At 40.5% G+C, this 19920-nt stretch overlaps 1 long non-coding RNA gene across 2 annotated transcripts in view; it reads right to left on the reverse strand.

Moving 5' to 3' along the window:
- Positions 1–5227: 5227 nt before the first annotated feature.
- Positions 5228–19920, reverse strand: part of LOC110592286 — a 42848-nt gene continuing 28155 nt past the window's right edge. The window contains exon 3 of one of the 2 annotated variants that reach the window (XR_002481093.1): positions 5228–5328. This is a non-coding gene — a long non-coding RNA (uncharacterized LOC110592286). Of the gene's footprint in view, positions 5329–15145; positions 15167–19920 lie in introns of those variants that run through there. The other variant, XR_002481094.1, reaches the window with a different exon arrangement.

Below are 19920 nucleotides of genomic sequence, written 5' to 3' on the forward strand. Positions count from 1 at the left end.
ACTTTCCAATGACTGGTTATATGACTTTGTGTCAACCACAGGGACCACTAAGGACAAAGTCACATGAATGAAATGAGAGCACTGAAGCCCTCCTAGCACCAAAATTCTATGATCTTTTTGCAGTCTGCTGTCAACTTGGAGAATTGCAAGTCTTCTCCTAAGTATTAAAAGTTAGCATATATTTAGCATGAACTGGAGAAGGTAGAGAACAGGAGTTGAAGATTTCTTGTGAAAGCTCCATTGTTTCCCCCAGCACACACAATGTAATGTTGGGGGCAAAGTATCTGTTGCTTCTTTGTGTGGACACTCCATAATATCAGCTTTGAGGCTTTGCTTGTGTTTGCTTAATTTCTTTTGCAAACTGGATTCCACGCTGTCACCAAGAGGAAAGCATTTTTTTCACTCAACGTTTATGGAGTATCGAATATATGCCAGGAACTTGAGGAATAAACATGAATGTTAACATATAAATTTACACGTTAGGTTTTAGGTTTTAGCTTATATACTTGCCCTTCCTGCTGTGCTACTTTCTTAGAATACTTCAGTAAAATTTGTGGTAAAGGTAACTATGGGAAGCTGTGGGAGTAGAAATAAAGAACACATGACCTAGCTGGGGCTTCAGAAATTTCTGGAAAAATATGTCTTGAGTTTGAGGCCATTGATTTTTTGTTGTTGTTGGAGAGGCTCTTTTCCCTAGTATTGATTATAAAATAAATTTGAATTAAATACTATTTATTTTTCATAACGTTAATATTAGGATTGAGAAAATTTTCATTTCATTCAAAAAAGGGAATTTGGGGAAAGCCGTCCACATTGGAAATTATTTATTTCCAATTATTTATTGTTTGACTTCAACCCAAACTTTAAAATTATTAGAACAACTTATCAAGAGAATAAATTCTGAATAAGTGCAGAGCTACAGAACAAAGAATAAACTGAATGACTTCACATATAGTATTTAACAAACCAGCAAAATGTTTCTTTTTAGAGCGCTCTTAATTGTACTTCAATAAAAAAAATTAATGTGATTTTGCTTCATTAGGAAAAAAAAAGAATAAGGGAGGTGGTAAATGTTTTCTGAAAACACCAGCCTGAGACTCTGGAAACACCGAAGTTTACTTTCGACATCCTGGGCCAATCTTATCTGAACAATTTCTGTTATTTTCCCTAAGCACAGCTCTCAATTCCAACTCCATCTTCTTCTATTATGTTATGTTGTTCAAATCAAAATCAAAGATGAAGTTCAGACTAGAGAGTAAAAATGAACTTGTCCCTGGCACACATTTGCAGGGGTCAGAAGGGCAGAGGAGTGAAAGCCAGAACTTCATTGCCTGTAATACTCTGCCCTCTGATACTACAAAGAACAGCCATTCGTGTAACCACTGAGAGATGATGCAATTCTGGAGAGCATTCTCACTACAGGAAGGTGGCAAGGAAGCCAAAATAAACAACACAACTTTTAGGCTCAAGCCCACGCCTGCTTATGACAAAAGGTATTGACAAACTCATCTTCTCTACCATCACCTCCCACCCTCCACTGTACCCTAAGGCAGAGTTGTGAGCCATGCCTGACCTTGAAAACAATTCTCAGGTCATTAGGCACCCTCTGTACACAGAAGCCTAGGCACTGGCTAACTGGAAGCTTAGTGGTGCCAAGTACCAGTGGGTAAGAGCTTGAAGATTGATTTTCTTTACTTGCCTTCTCCTACTCAAACTGTGGCCCATCTACACCTCCAGAAATCTCCAAGGACAGATTTTATTTACCCACCTTTTACCTACCAACCTTCCAGGCAGTTGTTTATTTTTAAAGATGACTCCCTAAAGATAGCTGACCAGGAAAACCCTGTGCCTTGAAATGTCTCTAATTGCTTCCTCATTTTTATCTAGTTTTTTGTGTACTCCAAAATGCCTTTAAGGCCTTTTACCAAACAAATCTTTTTATATTAGCCTTCTAATCATTTCACTGTTTTTTGTTTGTTTGTTTTTTAATTTATTTCACTCTGGTCCAGCCAAAAAGCAGAGTATTAAATAAAACCATCCCTCGGTGTCACTTTCAATTCCAAGATCTCATGATCCCATAAAAATTTTTATTAGAAGTATTGGGACCAACAAATAAAAGCAACTATAAAAGTGAAACTGGGTTGTCTTAGGTTTAACACAAAGAAGGAATTCCTAAGGATTTGAATAAATTAAAAATTGGACTTTGTATAGTACCTTTCTATGGTGGACCTTGAGAATAAACTCATTCTGTCTTTGAGGATAGAATGGATTTGATTATTTCTTGAGCTCCTTCCTATCCAAAGACAATTTTATTTATACCTTAAATCAGTGTTTCTCAAAATGAGCTCAGGGATCATCACTTCAGAATTAGGATGTTCATAAATATTAAGATTCCTAAGCCTCACCCCAGAATGCACATCTGTAGCAAAACCCCTAGCTGATATTTATGCATCCTAAAATTTAAGAACCACTACTGAATTAAGAAGAGACTTCCAAACAGTATTTCTGAATGTTTCTAAAGAGGTGCAAATTAGGTAACCAGGTGGAAATCTTAGCTACAAAGATTGGCCCCTTCTGTCAATACCAAATCACGATGCTAAAGATCTCTGAAAAAGGAAAGTGATCTAATAAAAATCCCTTAAATTTTTTGTCTGCTAAAGTACTAAGTTGATTTTTTTCTAACTCACTATGGAATGTTTAAGCTCTAAAGAGCTCAGAGTTTGTTCTGATCCAACCCACTCACTTTACAGAAGAAAGTGAGAATAGAAAGGTCACAGCTTACCCATGGTCAGTCAGCTAGAAAGGCCAACGGAAGGCTTACAATTAACCGCTTGGTACTTGTTCCAATATGCATTCTACTTCCCAAGGTGAATTTCTATCTACATGGATTATTTCCACAATGTACACTTTCAAAAAATTGTTTATTTGTTTTAATGACAGATTTATTTTTAAACTCAAAGATGAGCAAGTCACAGATGTACCACTCAGTATTATAACTCGAATTTTACTAAATTTTACCAAGGTCATTCTGTAGTACCCAGAGTGGGTGGCAGCTACAACTATATTTTAGATAAACTGATCTATCAGTCGGTCAATAAATATAGAGATGATACACATACATATATGGTGGCTAGGGCAATTCACAGAGATGTTTCTAGCAGAGCTATTGAATATTCTAGAAACGCACCCCCTGTCACTCTGCTCCTCTACTGTATCTAGTATTCATACATTCATTCATTTAACTAATATTTGTTAAGTGCCAACCATGTGCCAGGTATTATGCCATTCACTGTGGCTGCATCTTTTATAGAAGGATCAGAACTAGAGACAAACTCATAGAATCAAACTTACCATCAGGAAAAAAATCTACTAAGAAGGTTTATAACCCTATTTTCTCCCAGTTTCTTCTCTGATTGAGCACCAGATAAAGTTGTTAGCTTGCTTTTATTTTTTTATTTTGTTTATTTATTTATTGTTATTTTGTTGTTGTTGTTGTTGTTAGCTTGCTTTTAGTGGCTTGTTGTTACGAAAATTCAGTCTCATTAAACATTTGAATCACCCTTTGTGCAGAGAAATATTCAGTGTGAGAAGCATAGAGGGACTGAGACCAACCCAGGAAACAACCTGGGTCCACATCTCCTATCGCTTTCTCGTTTATTAGATGAAATGGCAAGCAGAATCCATCCACCCCACTTAAATTATTTTTTCCCTCTTTTTTTCTTCCCCAAATAGATAGAGCTGAATTCAAGTGATTTAAATTCAAGTATGTTGGGACCTCTTGCCATTTGCCGTAATCTGTTGTTATTTTGCATTATCCTGCTCAGTCTACACACTATTTTCTTAAGTTGACTCATCAACACCCACTGCAAGGAAAAATGTAAGAGACTTTCTGTCAAGAGGGGGAGCCTCAGTTTTAACCTCTCTATTACTAATATCTTCAGACTGCTATTCAAGTTCGTACTCAGTGTTTTACTATCTTCTTGGCCTTGACCTCCTGGCCTTAACTCTGGCAACTCAAACAGCTGCTGATCCCAAGAATGAGGAGTGGGTTCCCTGGCTTGGAAACTGCTGACCTCTTTCCACAGTGCTCCCTGTGCTATGAGGTCAATGGTGGATCCCAGTTTCCTTTGACTTTCACAGTATTCGCTTTCTACCATGGCCCAATGCTCCACATGAGCCCCAACTCCTGGAACAGCTCCAAATAACATTATTTGGATCAGTAATAAAGTTTGGTTACACTTGTATAGTTTATCCTATCAAATTGCCAAAGCTCTGAGGAGGGAGGGAGAAATTGTTTCCAGAAACTGTCAATTCACAGCCCATTTATCAACCCTATAGAACAAAGGATGCCATGTGGCCCTCAATTATGGGGATTCTTGTCCATTAAAAACAGGATTGACAGCAACAGCTTATTTCACAGGATCCTCTAACTGGAGGTCATTAAATCCAATGACTTCTTGATTGGCTCTGAATTAAGAACCAAAAGATGAAAGACTCCACATTTCCCATCTCTAATCTTATGAGCCACTCAACCTAAATCCTGGGCTTTATTGTCAAGCATCATACAACATGGGGCAGCATGCAAACCCCTAACCAGATCAAGCTCACTCAAGCTACAGCATAACAGCATCAGGATTAGTAACTTCCAGGCTAGTGACCACAAGCCACGAAGAGCTAAGATTTCCCTAGTTTTGGAAAAATCTGAAAATATCCTGCCACCAAGAGAACTAGTAATGGCACAGCTGAAACTTGGGACTCAGTCATATTTTATTTTGCTTTCATTCCCCAGTTCTCATTATGTTTCCAGCCCCCATCCTCTTCAATAAACATACCTTAATGAAAGCCTTTAAGAAAAAAAAGTTACTAGAAAACATGTAAAGAAATATTCTTTAATACATAAGTGGTAATTAAAATGTGAGCATGCCCTGAGGGCAGAAAATGGATACCTCTTTTAGGGAATTTCAAAGCTAATAAATACAGCAATATAAATGCGCCATTAAATTGCATTGTAACCAACAAACAGACATATGAATTATTGAGCCATACATAAACTTTAGGACCTGACTGCAGAAAAGGCCAAAAGCAACCCAAAAAGGTCCAAATTAATTGAGCAAGTAATAGGATCCAGGAGGGTAAAAGGTTTAAAAATGGAACAGCTGAAGCACTGAAGTACAGTCTCAAGAGAAGAGGGCCACGTGGAGAGCCAGAGCAGAGAGAAGCAAGTGGAAGAGTTCAGAGGTTATTCTGCTAAATGCATACCTTGTGGTTTAGATCTCAGCACTGACGCCAGTTTGATTCTGAAGATGGACTATGCTTCTAGAAGCACAGCTGTAGAAACAAAATGGGATTCTGTTTGAAATGTAATATATAGTACTGTCTATGTACCTTTCTTCAAAGTCTACCGTGAGCTTCCCCTTCTGATCCTGATGGAGTATCAGGGACCAGATTTACCCTCTCACATTAACTAACTATAAAAAACAGACTAAACATATGAAAGAGTAGTTTCCAGACATTGGACAACAGGAAGCACAGGTCAATGACGCTGGAGTGAAGGAAAACAAACCAGGTGAGTTCCACCTCGACTGCTCACTTTTACTGCCTCGAGAGGGTTTCTAGGCCATAAGGAAGAGAGGAGACCCAAACAGAGCCTAGCTTTCCCCCTGGAGTTGAGAAGATAGAGCTGGGTAAGAAGGCAGGCCATGGTGGCTAGAATTCACAGCACACTGTAGCAGAGAGGGGATCGCTGCCCAGCCTCTGTGTCTGGGAGATCTACAGATGGTTTTCTGTGTCTTCCGCTGACAGCTGACCAGGCCATGTGTGTGAGGAAATTACTGAGGCCAGGTAAAGCCTGCTGACAAGAAGCAATCCACAGAGCTCACACACATCTGAAAATTATTCCATTTTTCCCCTGCCCCCACCAGAGTAGAAAAACTTATGATACACAGAATAAGCAGGGCATCGGGCGGAGCACTCATAAGGCTAACGACTCAGTAGTGAGAAAAAATTAACCCTAAAGGTTACTCCACTTAGCAAATTTTTAAAACAAGCCTACAGGATCAAATTGTTTACAAGTCACTTAAATGTGTCCAGGACAAAGTGTAAGCATATTTAAAAGAATCAGCTCCCAATGAGATAAAATCCACAGTAACTGGCATCCAATGAAAACTCACCAAGCATGTAAAGAAGCATAATGAGGAGAAAAACAATGAATAGAAACAGATTCAGAAATGACACAGATGATGGGACAAGTGGACAAAAATATTAAAACAGATACTATAACTGTATTCCATATATCAAGGTAGGGCAGGGTCTCTCAGCTTTGGCACTACTAACTGACTTTGGGAGCCAGGTAACTCTTTGTTGAGAGACCTGTTCTCTGCATTACAGGATATTGAGCAGCATTCCTGGCCTCCCCCCACTAGATTCCAGTAGCATTCCCCAACCTCTATTGTGACAAGCAAAAAATATCTTCAGACATTGAGAACCACTAAGATACAGGAAAACATGAGCAAGTTAAGGAGAGACATGGATAATACCCCCTCCCCTAAATTAAAATTTCTGTCGATGAAAAATACAATGAGATGAATGAATGAAATAAACAGCAGATTAGAGGAAAAAACTTAGTAAACCTGAATCTAAAACAATAGAAACTCTCCAAAATGAGACAGAGAGAGTCTACCATGGAGTATATTTACCACTGTAGATGTTCCATGGTTGGAGTTAGCATATCAGCTACAGGGCTGTTGTAGCCAACCAGTCTTATGAAAAAGGATGGTAGGGTGAAAAGAACAGTAGCGATGGTAGGAAACGAGTACAACCACTCACATTGATGATAATGGAGCAGTATAAGGACTAGCTAACACTGAGTTTTCCGTACCACTTTGATAAGTACTTTATATGCATTTTTCATTTAATATTCACAGCGATCCTGAGAGGTAAGAAGTACCATCTCTTTTTACAGGGAAGGAAGTTGAATTTAAAATACTTTAAATAAATAGTAAAGATCACAAGATCATAGGACCACACAGGTACTAATGGTAAAGGAGGAATTTGAACCTAAATCGATTCTACTCTAGAGCCCTGAACTTCTAACCACTAGGCTTCCTGATACAGAATGACTGATTGAAAGAAAGGCATTTGAGAGATAATTCAAAGAAGAATCAAAGTGGAATTTGATGACTGACTTGGACATAGAAGAAAGAAAATACAGCAAATGGAAAGTATATTGTCCAAGAAATAGCAGAAGGGTCAAAAATATAAATAAAGCTGGATACATGTACAGCCCATAGAGCTTTAGAGCTGCAGGGAATATGAAAGATAATCTCTTCCAGACACAGAGGCGCACACACGCACGCACACACACACGCACAAGCACACGCACACTTTTAAACAGTAAAATAAATACAGATCCAGAGACTTTGCTTTTCTTTCTTACATTTGTTGACTGTTTTAAATGACTTGTTTAGTTTTCCCAGCTATTTAGAGGCTATGCCAAGACTTAAGCTCTAATGGTTGTGCTCTTTCTACTCTGACACCCTGTTTCTCCTGATAAATATGTAAACATGCCTACCCCATGCCTAGCACACGGCAGACTCTTAATAAATATTAGATGTTTCTATTGACAACCAATTAAGCCATTCAAACGACTTGTGCATATAGACACAACATTACTGCATGGGGGCAGATCCACTCTGAAACTGCCTCAGCTTTTTTCTTCACGGAATAATCTTATTTACTATCAAATGATGTAGCCAAGTCACAGTGATGGGGGAAAGAACAGATGTTTTAAAGATTATTTCCCCTCACATAGTGTGTTCTTGAAACCCTCTCATGCTGGAGCGCCTAACACCCGAGCAGAATGGGACTAGAATAACTGTCTTCACGTAGACAGCATTACCCGTGTTTACAATCCTTCACAGATGAGGGATCAGCTGATGAAGGCAGCCAGTCTGAATGTACAATTATAGGAGCATGACGAAAACCAGGTGAGCCATTCTCCACAGGACCCTGTGTTATTCAGACCCCATATCAGCCCCCATACCAAAATGCTGGCCTTCATCCCTTTATCCCCACATTTTGCTCACACAATCGCTATGCCCGGTTAGAGATGGCTTTCTCTGCATGAGATTGCTGTCCTGAGCAACACGTGACATGATTTGCCTTTAAAAAGCCTCTCCATCGCCCTTGACACCAACATTTCCTAATGTTTATGTTTTTGAGAGGAGAGTGTTGGTGATAAAGCCCTCGGTCACACGGAGGTGCCTTTTTGCTCTGGCAGTTCACAAGATATTCAGTTTTATTTAATGGCTTAACTGCTTCATAATTGCTCATATTCAGCTGCTCCTAAGCCTGAATGATCTCAGCTTTTAATATGCCTTGTCTAATTTTTAGCCACATCAATCTATACAAATAGCTCATCACTACTCTGAATCGCTAATGCTTGTCACATATTTCAATCGCCTCTGTAAGACCTTGTTCCTGTGTTCATAAATCTTGTTAACATTTCAGGACCTTTATTTTCTTGTCCAATGACTCAAAGATATAGATACATATATATAAAAGGCCTCATCTTCTCCAAGGATTCAATTTTTAAAATATGAAATAAAAAAAGATAAGTGACTTCTTTTTCACTGAATCTGCATAACACTATTTATAATTATTTGTAGCATTTTACACCTTCTGCCTTCTTTTCCTGGTTCTTCACATATTTTTCTTACCTCCTCTTCTTGTTTGTAAACACCTTGGGATAAACCAAGGAGACAAAGAACAACTCGGGGAGGGGGAGGGAGTTGGGGGGCCAGAGGCCACTCTTTAAGGTGTTATCTGAGTGAGAATTGAAAAGTAGGCATAGTTAGCCACAGTGAGGACCGGTCCAATACTCACACTCTCTGTAGTCATCAGTCACTATGTGATGGTGACCCGTGTCATCAGAATACTATTTTCTTCAGAAACGTAAGTAATCACATCATCAGAAAGGGGCAGGGCAATAACAAGAAAATGTTTCCAGAGACACTGAGTCAACTAGAAGTGTAAGGACTCCATTGTAAAATGCCCCACAACAGGGTACACTGGCTATCAAGTAGAGATCCACAAAGGTCCTCTAAGTTGCTGATACTGTATTTCTATCTTATCTGGCAAGTAGATGCTGATGGATTGGTCTCTCCAATTACATCAAGAGTTCCTCCAAGGTAGAGGCTGTTTCTTAAAAGTAACCTCTGCATTTTTATGTCCTGTTTATGGTGTATCATCCCCACTAAAATATAAGCTCTGAGAATCCAGAAACTCTGTGGGTCTTTTTCACAACAGCATACCAAGCCCCGGAATAGGGCACATAGTAGGGACTCAGCATGCTAAACAAATGAGTGATACCAAGCTAGTACCAATGTGAACTTAAATTGTTTGCCAGTAAGACCATATGGCCCTTGGGTCTAAAGGGAGTTTTTTATAACTGATTAAAACAGTGGGTGTCTATTTTTAATACCAATAAAGTGCCCCTACAATAAATGACTGTTACAACCATCCTATATTCTCTAGGCTACAAGTGCTAGACGTGGCGGCCCTGACCAGCACTCCATACCTACCCCTCTTCCAACTTCACACACCCCAGACACCCAGACGCAGGAAGAAAGCAAAACAACAGTGGCCCAAGGAACACACTCACAGCAGCTGATGCTCTTCCAAGGCACTTCCAAAGCACCACTACTGCTCATTGGAAGGGTGACCGTCGGGCTCCATCTCCCAGCTCTCCTCTTCCTTATACCCTATTCTAAAAGCTGAGAACATACAGGGTTTCTCTCTCTTTCCAGTAACTTAATAGCATACAGCACTGCAGATTGAACATTCAGTGTTTGTTTCAATTCCTACATGTAAATATCCATTTTCCTTAAACCCAGTGTCATTACCTTCAAGGGCATAATCATCCACGGGACTGTTTCAGTTGTATCTACTAGAATTCATCATTACCCAAGCACTAGAAAATCATTCACAGATCGTGGTCTTCCCTGAGAGCTGAAAAATAAGGTACTTGACATAATTCTTAAATGCATTGACTGGACCTTCCACAAATGTTCCAATAAAAGAATTGTTCTTTCTTCCTCCTCAAGTACTTATTACCCTTAATAACACCTGTTATGACTGAGGCCTTTAGCAAAAAGAATGTTAGCTTAAAATTTTATGTTGTTAGTTATAATTTGCCTGCTGGGAAAAATGTTGCCTAAGTAATAAATACATTTTATTAATAGAAAACTAGGTCAGAATAAAAAAAAAAAGTCAACTCTCCAACTACCTTTCTTCTCTTTCCCCTAATTTGTGCTACTTTCTAAAAGCTGCAGGTGCTCCCAGGAATGACTGTAGCAGCTGGAACAGAGTTGTCTTTACAACACCAGTTGTCTTTACTTGGATTGGTCAAATTGGTCTCCTGTGTTCTGGCCTCCCTTTCTGCAACAATTTACCTCTGTTTAGCCTCTCCCCACTTTCATGAATGTCACGTGGCATCATGATCTATAAACTCATTCGTGGTGGGACACCTGGGTGGCTCAGGTCGTTAAGTATCTGCCTTCAGCTCAGGCCGTGATCTCAGGGTCCTGGGATTGAGCCCAGAATCAGGCTCTCTGCTCAGCGGGGAGTCTGCTTCTCCCTCTCCCTTTGCCCTTTCCTCCCCATACTTCCTTTGAAACACAAATACACCTGAGCAAGGTGACATGGTAGTCCTTGGATGTTTTACCACAAATGAGTTATTTGAGAAAGAGAGAGAGAGAGAGACTACTAGTGGGGAGGAAGGGCAATATTTAAAACAAAGTAATGAGTTTCTAACGGAATTTCAAGTCTTTTCCATCTACCGATAAGATCCAACTCTGCGCAGATCTCAGAGATTCATTTTTTTATTCTTTATTCTGTCAGTCACCAAATATTTGAGAGCTTACTATGTGCCAGTTACAGAGCAAGGTGCTAGAAATGTTCTAATATGGCAGACCTAGTTCCTGACCTCACAGAATTTAAAATACACAATTCTCTGGATCTTGGTTCACAGAAGAACACTGAACCCTGATTGAGCACATTAGCCAACATACTTCAAATACCCTTTACTTCTGTGGAGACCCCCAAACTCCCATAAGTTTCCATCACAATTTTAGCTAAAAAGCATTACCTGGTTCTGATCTGTCAAGTCTTTCATTTCTCTCCAGCCTCTAAGACTAAAAAGATGATCTGCCAGAAGTGTTCCAAAGCTTTTCTCTAAAATGCCTCCGGGTCAGCTTCAAATTTACAAACTGGGAAGACCCCTTGAATAGTTTCTATGTTAAAATGATCCTTGAGGTAAAAGTAGCAGCTTTCTTCAAAAAGGAAAGTCGTTCAGTACATTAGAAAGTGAGACACCCCACGTTCCAGCAGCCCATCACAGAAATGAGTGTGAGACCAACTGACCCAGAGCTTAAGAGACCCCAAGCAATACCAACAGTCTGGAAAAAGCAACCATTATCCATAAGCACGAGAATAATTGCTCCAGATATTTACACCCCACCTCCATTCTGATTGTCAGCATCTGTGCCTTGCCCCTGGATACGCCCCTTTTAATCATTTCTCTTTAATTGTCATATAGAGTCGTTCCATTTCTACTCATATCATGAAATATTTTTTCTATTTTGTTCAGCCGCATCAATTTAGCCATGGAGAGTGCACCTTGATCCCATCCTGCAGGAGATGGGGAAAAAGGGACAATTTTGCCACTGAAACCCAAAGTTTGCCATCAAAATATGATGAGATTTATTAAAGAAGCCAGTGACAAGCAGGAGACTCATGTTCATAGGATCTGAAAGTTACAGGGAAAACTTGCACTGTGGATGGCAATAATGGTCAAAAGGGCATTGAACCGAAGTTGTGGTTGTAGCAAAGGAAAAGGATGTCATTTTGGAGCAAACGCCATTCGTAAATTTGGGGATGGCTGAATTAAATTAGTAGGCTGCATAGAAACTTATTTCTGGAGACAATTTTCAGGGCTGCTCTAGCAGACTTTGAAGACCAGGAATTAGAGATACTTTTAAAAACTGTTTGATCTATATATAGGGAAAAGAAGCTATATAAAGGAAAAGGAAGTAAAATACTCCACTGGTTCTATGTGAAGCCAAGCAAAGTCTTTTCTAGTAGTTTTTTGCATGTGGAGCTATGCTACAGTTACTTTAAAATGACTAAGGTTAATAGTTGGAGCATCCAAATAATACTACAAGAATTTAGATGGCTATAAGTAAACAGTTAATAGGACGTTTGGGAAATAAATTTAGACAGGTGTACAAATCTTAATGATAACTTAAAAAAAAAAAACAATTCTGGCAGGAAAAAAAAAAAACCCTGTAGATAATAATACAGATTTTAAATCTTCCTCTGGATTTAAGCCAAAAAAAAAAAAAATCCACATCTAAATTTGACCTATAACTGTGGTCTTCACCTATCTATTTTATTTTATTTTATTATTATTTTTTTTAAAGATTTATTTGACAGGGAGAGACACAGTGAGAGAGGGAACACAAGCAGGGGGAGTGGGAGAGGGAGAAGCAGGCTTCCCGCCGAGCAGGGAGCCCGATGCGGGGCTCGATCCCAGGACCCTGGGACCATGACCTGAGCCGAAGGCAGACGCTTAACGACTGAGCCACCCAGGCGCCACTTCACCTATCTATTTTAAGTGGGCATCATCCATCTTCTCTGTTAAGCTTTTCTGATTACTTAAAGTATATAATCTTTTTTCACTACTATCCCTAACTTCTTTCTTGCAAGGGGAGAGACAGGCCATTTTCATTACATAAAGGAAATTCCTCAGTGCCCCACTCCTCCATACACACACGTCTCCTTTCCCTACAACAAGCCTTCCCAGCCATGAAGAAGAGGTAGGCCGTGGGAACGGGACCTTTGCACTACCCTGACCACATATACGTCCTCAGGAATCACAGTCCAAGTGAGTAAGGGGTCAAGTAATTCATTTCTTCAGAATAGAGTTGTTAATTCACAGTCCTTGATCATGAATTTTTCACATCTCCAAGATCCAAAACATTCTACTCTGTCCCCTCCATCAGGTAAAATTCCAGCCCTATTTCAAGGTTCCATTCAAGTTCCACTTCATCCACACATTTTCCCTGACCCATCCAAACAACTTAAACACTTTCTTCTCTCTGAGCCACATAGCTCTCACAGTAAGGATGACACTGTCAATAACAGAATTTGGGGCAAACCCAACCAGAGTGAATGCTCCTCAACCACAGACTATGCTGGGTTTGATAGTGTCCATCCAGTACCTCAGAGTATGACTTTATTTAGAAATAGGGTTTTCCAGGTATAATTAGTGAAGATGAGATCGTACTGGATTAGGGTGGGCCCTATTCCAATGACTGGTGTCATTGAGAGAGACACAGATACTCAGAGGAAAGACAGCACAAAAAAATAGAGGCAGAGTTACGCTTCCACAAGCAAAGAAAGACAAGGGTTGCCAGCAACCATCAGAAGTTAGAAGAGGCAAGAATAGATTTTTCCCAAAATCACCTCACACTGGTCAGAATGGCTAAAATTAACAACTCACGGGCGCCTGGGTGGCTCAGTCGGTTAAGCGACTGCCTTCGGCTCAGGTCATGATCCTGGAGTCCCGGGATCGAGTCCCGCATCAGGCTCCCTGCTCAGTGGGGAGCCTGCTTCTCCCTCTGACCCTCTCCCCTCTCGTGCTGTTTCTCTCTCTCTCTCTCTCTCTCTCAAATAAATAAATAAAATTTAAAAATAAATAAATAAATAAAATAAAATTAAATTAAATTAACAACTCAGGAAACAACAGATATTGGTGAGGATGCGGAGAGAGGAGAACCTTCTTGCACTGTTGGTGGGAATGTAAACTGGTGCAGCCACTCTGGAAAACAGTATGGAGGTTCCTCAAAAAGTTAAAAAGAGAGCTACCCTACGACCCAGCAATTGCACTAGTAGGTATTTATCCAAAGGATACATAGTGATTCAAAGGGGCACATGCACCCCAATGTTTATAGCAGCAGTGTCCATAATAGCCAAATATGGAAAGAGCCCAAATGTCCATCGACAGATGAACGGATAAAGAAGATGTGGTATATATGTAAAATGGAATATTACTCAGCCATCAAAAGAATGAAATCTTGCCATTTACAATGACGTGGATGCAATTAGAGGGTATTATGCTAAGTGAAATAAGTCAGAGAAAGATAAAGATCATATGATTTCACTCATGTGTGGAATTTAAGCAACAAAACAGATGAGCATGGGGGAGGGAAGGAAAAATAAGACAAAAACAGAGAGGGAGACAAACCATAAGAGACTCAACTCTAGGAAACAAACTGAGGGTTGCTAGAGGGGAGGTGGGTGGGGGGATGGGGTAACTGGGTGATGGGCATTAAGGAGGGCACAGGATGTGATGAGCACTGGGTGTCATATGCAAACCCCTAAATCACTAAATTCTACCTCTGAAACTAATAATACACTATATATTAACTAAACTGAATTTAAATAAAAAAATTTTAATTTGTTATAGCAGCTCTAGGAAACTAATATATAGACCATATCTTGTATTTCTTCAGATTTCACAGAGTTTGGGGTTTATGGCTGGTCATCAATAATCAATGCTTATTGACTAACAGGAAGACACTTTATGATGATTGTAAAAGTCAGGGCAGCTGATCCGGGCAGCCATAACTGAGAGCTGGTCTTCAAATGGAAACAATGGACCATCTCAAGATACTTGCAAAGCACAAGAGTCCTGGTAGTGATTTCCCAGTGTCAAGGATAGATTCAAGTCCAAGGGGTGGAGAAGAGCAGGGGTTTTTACAGATTTTTTATTAGGAGAGGGGGATTACTACATCAAATATATTTTCTATTCAAAAGCATTTTCACTTACCTACATACTATTTATTTGACTCCTCTTATAAACAGGAGCTACAGGATTATAAGCAGAGGCAAAGATTCTCTTTCAGAATAATTTTGCTCCTAGGCTTTGATATGTTAATTTGATCATTAACTTCCACAAACATACAGTTTTCACATTTCCCACATTCATTTGATCATGGATTACTTTGGGTTGGAGAGCATATCTAGGGAGTAATATTTTGAGTTATACATTTTGCAAAGCTCACCTAATTAATAACTCTTGCCTCTTGTCTTGAGATTCTTTGGACTGAAAGTAACAGAAAAAAATGATTCAGAGTGGCTTAAACAATAAGAATTATTATTCATATTATAAGTTCTTCATTAGGGGTCTGTAGAGATAGTTAATTCAGCAGATCAGAGTTGTCATCAGGCCCCATGAACTTTTGTCTCTCCCTTTTGCCTTTCTCAGCATGTCGTGTGGCTCTCCTCATGACTGCAGCAGCACCAGCCATCACGCCATATATGCCAACATCCTCTGGAAAAATCAAATATTCTTTTCCCCCATGTGTCATTTTTAGTCAAAGAGGCAAATCTTTCCCAGAAGCCCCCTGTCCAATTCCTCTTACATCTCATTAGCCAAAATTGTGCCACACTTCCATGCTTACTCCAACCACTGGCAAGGGGAATTGGGCCATCATGATTGGCTTAAATCCCTCATGATCATGATTCATTCTCTAGAACTGGGAAGGAAGCCCCCCAGAATGAATGAGTCACACTCTCATAACAGTGTGGAGGAGGATAAAACAAAACCATGTTTCTGTGGCAGAACTGTTGTCTGGCCCCTCAACAGCTGTCCACCCCTTCTTCCATACCAACAGAACCACCATTTTGTGCAGAAAAGTGATGTGTTCCACCCCTATCATTTGAATCATGATTAGTTAAGCCATTGCTAGCAACCCCATTCATTTTTGCCCAATACCAGCTTTCCCAGACTTGTACTGTGAGTGGTACAGGACACGGTTCTGGTCAATGAGATATGAGTGAACATCTTGTGGGGCCTTTTAATATAGCCATATATCTATGTCTATCTATCTTTATATATATCTGTCTATCTATATACAGAGAAAGAGAAATAGAGACAGAGAGGGAGGGCGCCTGGGTGGCTCAGTTGGTTAAGAGACAGAGAGGGAATTACCTTAAGCTATTTCTTCTCCCACCTACCCCAATCCCCACTCCTCCTTTCTGTCTTTGAACGTGCCATGTTGCCAGGAGTTGTGACAGCCATCTTATGGCCCCAAGATAACCAGCACAAGAGCCAAACACCAACACATTGAGAATGACTGAGCAGAAAACTGAAAGAGCTTGGCTTATGGATGTCATCAATGAGCCACAGTATCTACCCTGGGGGTTCATCCTCTGAACACTCTTTATGTAACACCTATTCACAGCAGGCTGAACCTCCCAGAATACAGAAACAAGACTCCAGATACTGTTACAGCTGAACCCCCTAACCCCCACCCCTCAAGAAAAAAAAAGGGAGGGAAATATTGGCTTGGGGAATAGCATGTCAAAGGCAGCCAGAAAAGCACCCACAAAGGCAGGTTTCCCTAGAGCTTTGGCTCACCCTGCGCAGTTTGAGGTGCATAAGGGAGGCACTCTCAGAGATGCCTCTGCACTTCCCGTGTTGTATGGAGGGGGCACACAGAGTGTTGGGAGGAATGCTTCTCTGTTGTGAAGAAAGGAGTTGGAGCTCGGGGAGATCATGGGTGGGGCAAAGAGGCAAGTGTTTCTCCTTGTGATTCCCATGATAATCACTTTAACCAGATTGTGTCTGCACAAATCTATGAAGTAAAAAGAAGTGGCCCAACCAAGACCACCAGCACTGGTTCAATATCACCCACCTACAAACCATTCTCTGGGGTACCTCCCTTCACTCCCTTTCTCTAAACTCCTTTCAAATCTCCTACTCTTTGTGACCACAGTTTTATGAAGTACAGGCAAAGCACAGAACTTCAAAAGCATGCTTGGAAAGAGGAACTGAAAGTGTCAGTAATGAAATGACATGAGCTGGCAGGGCAGGCACATGCTTGGTGCTGTACCAGCAGCAAAGAGGGACTTAGCAAGCACACAGGAGCAGCGCGCTCACTTTCCTCAGAGCATGACCATACCTACCTTCTAACCAATTACACAGAAACAACACATTACACCTCCACGGTGCACTTTGATCATCTGTCAGGCAAGTTTGAAACACTTTCATTTATATGTGTATTACATTATTCCAAGAAATACACGTATGATTCATGGCTTCTGAAATTTTTAAATCTGAATTCAAATGAAGGAGGATAAGGAAGAGGAGGAGGAGGAGTATAAGGCAGAGTGAGAAGATGAAAAGAAGAAAAATAAACAAGTTTTCTAACTAGAGTTCTCCCTACAGATCTCCTCATTCCACACCCTTCCCTATTCAGGGAGGGAACAGAGAAGTTATTCTTGCACCAGCACGAAAATCCCTATCATTCTTTTCCAGTGCTTTTCTCAAGGGACTCCTTGTGTTCATTTCAACACCAAACTGTCAAACTGAAAGGTGGGAGAATTTTAATCATAAATTATTTACGTGGAAGCACATCAAGAATTCGCCAAAAAAAAAATACATTTCTTAAAACATATAAAATATTGCTTTTCACACTTTCTAGCTCTTTGATTATATATCAGCGATATCTCTTAGGCTTGTAAGAGACCCATGGACTTAAGAAGGCTTCTTAGGCATGACCATGTCATCCCACACTGGGCTTTCCAACCAGGATAAACAAGACTGACAAATATTCATGCAAAATTACCATTCAGAATCACAGTTTTTCTGATAAAGGAGGTTTCTGTTTTATTTAATCACTGAGGTCTTGTGGGTACAGATCAGCTCCCCCACATCCTCAAGGAGGGGTGCAGGCAGGAGGACGTGGGACGGAAGCTCCCCAGCTCTAAGGCTTCAGGCACTTCCTCCAGCTCTGCCTTCCAGAACTCCCTTCCCAACTTCCTGCTCCTCACTGGTTTCTAGCCTGCATCATATGGCCTTTGATCTCCATCTCCACTCAGTTCCTAGAAATGGAAAGTTCGGTTTGGACTGAACATCAGCTCCTCATCTGGACAGGCTTTTGGAGCTCCCTTGGCTCTACTTCAGGCAATCAGTGAGCCAATCCCACCTACCCAGGGCTCCCCACCTCCCCCAGTCCTACGAGCCCAGGTCAAGCTCCTTGAACCTAGAGGGGGATCAAAAATTAGCAAAAATGAGTTCTGTCAGCTCTGCCATGAAAGGTAAGCAAAGGAAACAAATGGAGACTGAACATAAATTTGGCATTGATATATGATCACCAGATCTAATTTGGAAAATCCTGTGTTTTACCTGGAAAGAGCACTGTCCTAGGAGTTAAAGACCTCTAAATGGCTGGGACCCTGATCAAACTAGCTTGATTTTCTAAGGTCTACGATGAAAAGATTTGGACCACTCAGTCCCTGAAGTCCCTTTCAGATCTAAAATTCCACAGGTGGATAAAATGAGTGGGTCAGGAAACACAGGTGTATAAACTCTCTAGTAATAAATGTTCCTTAAACAACACAAGAAGCTGGGGGAGCCTTCGAGGAGGCATTAAGCAAGCAAAACTCAGGATAGCTACATTCTCTTTGGTTTTTCCATTTGTCTTCAAGAGAAAGAGACAAAGATTTGGTTTTAGGCAGGCTGATTAGTAACCCAGGAGAAAATCAAAGGTACTTTTTACAGGATTCCTAGCCCCAGCCATTTTCCCAGTTCAGTGAATGTGAAATTGTGATGAGGAAGGTAGATTTGCAGCATTGTAATCTGATTCTTTTAAAGTTCCAGAGGCTTTGGTTCAAAAAGAACATACTACCAATTTGCATCCCATTTGGAGTGTCGAAATATTAAGTTTTAAAAGGCCCAAACTTAAAGTATGTACAATAAAATAAACAACAATCCCCTTGCTCTATTCAAGTACAGCAAAAAATACATATTTCGTCTTAATTTAATCACATTCTCAGTAGGAAAAGAAGTACAACAAACATACAAATGCCTGGGTTTACCCTGCTAAAGTAAGGACATCCAGAAAGCAAGGCTTGCCCTTGACAAATTCTCTTCCACTTCCCTGACTTACACATCAAATTTCTGCCTCTCTCCGACTAGTTTTCATTTCCCAGAAGTCTTATTCTTAGCTGTCAGCTAGTCTCTCTACAGATAATGGCTTTTAGCTGATATTGGTTTAAGGTGTTTCTTTTCCCAGGTGTATTTGCATATATAAGTGAAAGCTTTAAAATCATCAGCCTTAGGTCTAAGGAACTAATTATAATATGGAGGGGGGGGAGTAGAATGGAATTTAGGAAAGTGTTTTGGTGGAAAATTCTCATTTGGCCCACTCCGGTTGTCAAAGCTCAAGGGAGAGTGGCAAATAAATATCAAGATACTTAAGCCAGGAACTGTCACCTGCTGGACTTTTATATTTGTTTTAGTTGCAAGTGACAAAAACACAATTCAAATCAGCTTGAGTAAATATGGGACTTTGCTGGCTCATGGTAATTCAAGAAAGGAAGAACAGTAAGACATGGCGAGAGCAGGGATACTGCTGAACCTCCGAAATTACTGGAATCAGGGACTCAAGTGCACACTGAGCTTTTACTCTGTTCCTCATTCCTGCCTCTCTGCCCATCCACTGTATCCTTTCCCCCGGCAGAGTGATTTTCTTTGAATGTGAGGATCCATGACTTTGAGAGTTGTTAAGTTTTACATCTTATAGATTTAATCCCTAGAAAGAGGCCTTCAAGCTCTCTCTGGACACTGGTCCCCCCAAGGAAAGGATTCATTGACCCAGTTTGAATCAGCCTTGGGCCATTATCTGGGTCCAGAAGGAGGACTGCTGGAATTGGCCCACTTTCCATGGTGGACCTGCCAGGGGGCCTGGGAACATGAAAGGATACTAAGGTGTTTATTCCTATGTTAACTAGGATGGAGGGAAGCGGTGGGGGTGGGGGCAATTTTAGTAAAGGGATCCTGGCAGACAATCC

The sequence above is a fragment of the Neomonachus schauinslandi genome, chromosome 3 (genome assembly GCF_002201575.2).
Source record: "Neomonachus schauinslandi chromosome 3, ASM220157v2, whole genome shotgun sequence".
NCBI classification, from domain to species: domain Eukaryota; kingdom Metazoa; phylum Chordata; class Mammalia; order Carnivora; family Phocidae; genus Neomonachus; species Neomonachus schauinslandi.